This window comes from Pinus tabuliformis, chromosome J, assembly GCF_031772625.1.
Source record: "Pinus tabuliformis cultivar Carrire ecotype Pingquan chromosome J, CPIR1, whole genome shotgun sequence".
In the NCBI taxonomy this organism is placed as follows: domain Eukaryota; kingdom Viridiplantae; phylum Streptophyta; class Pinopsida; order Pinales; family Pinaceae; genus Pinus; species Pinus tabuliformis.
The window spans coordinates 173,851,834-173,855,820 of NC_142295.1; positions in this window are offsets into that span (position 1 = coordinate 173,851,834).

Consider the following 3,987-nt stretch of genomic DNA (forward strand, 5'->3'; position numbering starts at 1 on the left):
TCTCTTCTAAAAGCCCATTTTCATGATTTTTCTTAAAAAAAAACCAACAATTTCTAATATTTTATTCACCGAAATTCTAATAGATGATTTTTTTAACCTTCAAAATCACCAAAACTTGATAAAAGCTATCTAAAATTACTGAAAATTTGAATTTCCAAACATTTTATATTTTTAATATTAAGTATAAATAATATTCACTAAAGTTTCTACACTTTAATAAAAAATTCCATTATTAAATTTTTACATATTTGGGAGTTCCTTATATTATTAGAAATTTATCACCAAAATTAACAACTTTCATGTTATATATCTTCATTCATTTATTTTAAAATTAAAAAAATATATCTGAAAGACCAATGTCATACACCGTGGAAGAAAACTTAAGATTACATCTTCAATTTTATTGATAATAACAAGTTTTATTAAGTTATCTAACTTACGATGATTACATCTCCCAGTAATTAAGGACGTGTGGGAAGAAAGGTAGGAAAGGAAGGAAAATACATGCAATCTAAATGAAGAAATTTCTTCCTTCACATGTAGCCATATTTAGAACTATTTGATACCTGAAGATTGAAAGTTTCATATAGGATAACCTATGTTAGAATTGCTAAAAACAAAAGTGTTTCAATATTACAATGTATGCGATGGACTAGTAAATAAAGGAACAATTTATGAAGATGAGCATGCATGAATTGAAGCTTTCAATTAGCTAGATATGTGGTTATTACATAGCCCTTTTATTATTATTCATGAGCATGCATGAATTGAAGCTTTCAATTAACAAGATATGTGGTTATTACATAGCCATTTTATTATTATTTTATAGTTTATTGAATATGCATATTACATGGATTTTTGTATAGTTATTTCTGTTTTATTTAATAATTAAACTAGTTTGATCTTATAAATAAAAATATCGTTTTCTTTAAAAAGGATTTTTGGCTTTCAAGTAATTGAAGAAGGATTGGATAGGATAATTATGTAAGCTTAATTTAGAAAATCTTTGGATTAAATGAACATTTTGGTTAAATATTGTTCTATGTAATAATATTTCTTTGCAGATGGTTTTTCCTTTGAATTGATGTAATAATTTGTTGGATTTAGCAATTGGCTTATCTTTACTCCTCTTTTTCTTATTTTTTATCTATTTTATCTTTAATAGCTACATTTTTTTTATCCAATATCTTATCTTTTGATTTAGGCACACCAAATCTTTTTGTCACTCCCAACTAAGTGTTGCTTGCATTTGAAAGAAGAATGGCTCTTTTGGGTGTTATAACTAACAATACGTTGCAAAAAATGCTTACAGGATTACCCAACTAGGCTAGGATGTTGTTACTCCACTGTCTTCATAATGATGTTACTCCAGGTTGACATGATGTTGTTACTTCAAGATGGAAAGATGTTGTTACTCCAAATTTTCATGATGTTATTACTCCAGGCTGACATGATCATTGTTACTCTAGTATTCCACTTTGTTGTTACTCAAACATATCCAAGTGACATTATTTTTCCACGTTGTTATTTTCGAATCCTCGATATTATTTTTGGGTAGTTGTATTGTACATTGTTACCTAATGTGGTCAACATGGTTTGTTGTGTTAATGGGGATCCAATTCTCCTAAACAATGTGGCCAACTTGGCCATGGTTGTTACAGTCTCAATGTTTTTAGTCATTTGATAATCAAGTTGTTAGTCCAGAAATAACTTTATTTCTATTTTTTATGTAATTGTTATTAAAGAAATCTTAGTTAAATTTATTTGGATAGCTTGAGAATCAAAAGATTCTCAAGGCTGACCCTATTTCGATTGATTGCTAGGATTAGATGTAAGGGAAAATCATAAAAAAAGGGTTCTCCTTGCCTCGAGAAGGGAGCTAGCATTATTTTTTATTTCATCTTGGTGGGTCTCTAAAAAAGTACCAGTGGCATGGTAAGAAGGCTCAAAAATCAAAGTGGTAGAATCTGTGTAAAATTAGTGTTAGATCAAATTGCTCATCATCTTGATTCCAACAATGTGAACGACACTCAAATTTGAGCTCATACGAAGAAGTTAGAGCAATTCAAAGTTCATGTTTGACTTGGACAGGTGGCAGGAGAAGATGACGTGGTAGAACTCTCAGCGAATGGGGAAGCAACAAGTGGCAGGCCGGCATTGGCCCTGCATATCATAGATCGCAGAAGGAAGAGGTTGTTGTGGCTTAAGAAAATTGGCCACAAGAAAGTCACGATTGTGATGCGATAAATTGCAATCATAGATCGTAAGGAGGGAAGAGTTCAAGAATCTGCCCTGGAGCAAGCTAGGTTGCGATGCAATATATCAAAATCACAAAGTCAAGTTGTGATATATGATATCGCAATCAAAATTTGCAAAGGGAAGTGGTCGCATAGAGTACCACCCTGGTCCCGTAGATTGTGATTTGCGATGATTCTTCTGGACCAGATAGATTATGTATTATGGTCTAATAGCCCATCGAGTCCACCTTTATCATAGACCACTTGTTGTAAAGGCACAAGTTGGTCCGCTAATAGAAACTGCCGATTGAAAATGGGGATTCAAGTGCCGATGTTAAAACCCACCGAGATTAATGTGTGGTTAAGAGGTTCTAGAGGTTTTTCCATATATGAAATGTTTGTCACCTGCATGCTATCCTAGGCCCGAGAATCTTGGTGTAGGAACCACCACTTTCTAAACTTGTCATTTGTTCAAGAACTGCCAGAGGATTGAGGAGTTAGCCACTAGCTTATAGAAGGGACTCTCTGCATCAGAAAAAGTCAGAGATGAGCATAGTTCAAAAACCATTGAACAATAGTTACCTGACCTGGTAGTAGGCTGGAACCTTGCCTTGAGGATCAAGGAGGTTCTGAGAGGGTACGTAAGATTCATTTCTCTGAATTGGGTGTTCAGATTTCAGCGGTACTGTTTGTTTCTGAAGCGAGCTCTCCATTCTTCATCCATCTTCTAGCTTGGAGGTATAAGGATTGTAAATGAATGTTTCTTGTACTTTCTCTATTTTTATGCCACTTAATGAAAGAAGGCCTACCCACTATTGAGCAGGGCCCGAAGACATAGTCCAAATTGGATGAAGTCCATAATCAAATCTTTGTTTCATGGTTTCATCCTTATTTCGCTATTTCCACATTGTTTTATTTTCTTTTAAGTTGCATGGTTAATAAGCTCTGTCTCATGTAATTATGATGCATCCATAAGTAAAATATCTTAGATCAAGTTTGGTATCAAAGCCCATCTTTGTTGATGTGAATTGCATCAGTATATGACAACCCAAAATAAGTTGTGAAAAGGTAAAAGAATGCTTAAGTCCTCTGATCCTGAAGCAGGATGTGCACAACGGAGAAGAAATATTGCAAATGAAGAAGCTCCTTGGGAAGAGGAACAAAATTTCCACAAGGTATTCTACAATATGGCAGAGAAAGTGGACAAGCTGTTTTCAGAGTACGAGAACGCACTTGGGCACAAGAAGAAATATGTCAATGAGAATGGATCATCAAATCATGAAGATGGTGGAGAAGATCCTCCTCCCTCTCCTTCTTCAAGCGATAGTTCTCATCACTCTAATCATAATTTCAAGCATACATCTAAGAAACCATTCTTCAAGCTAGATGTAAAGTTTGACCTAACCATGTACAATGGAGAGTGTAGTGTAGAAAAACATAACAATTGGATAAGACAGATAGAGGTTTACTCCTAGATTCAGCATATCAAAAAATATGAGGCAAAGTTATAGTTATCATCTCTTCGGCTGAGTGGAACTGCACTCTTTTGGTGGGAGAGAAAAAGGTTAGGTAACCTTCTTTCCTCTTGGTCCAATTTTATTTCTACATTGAAAGACCAATTTTACCCTTTGGGTTATAAACAAAAGGCACTAATGGAATTGCAATATCTAAGTCAAGGTAAAGGTAAAAACGTGCAAAGCTTCACTGAAGAATTTTAGAAGCAACCATGGAATTTGCGCATCTCATTAGA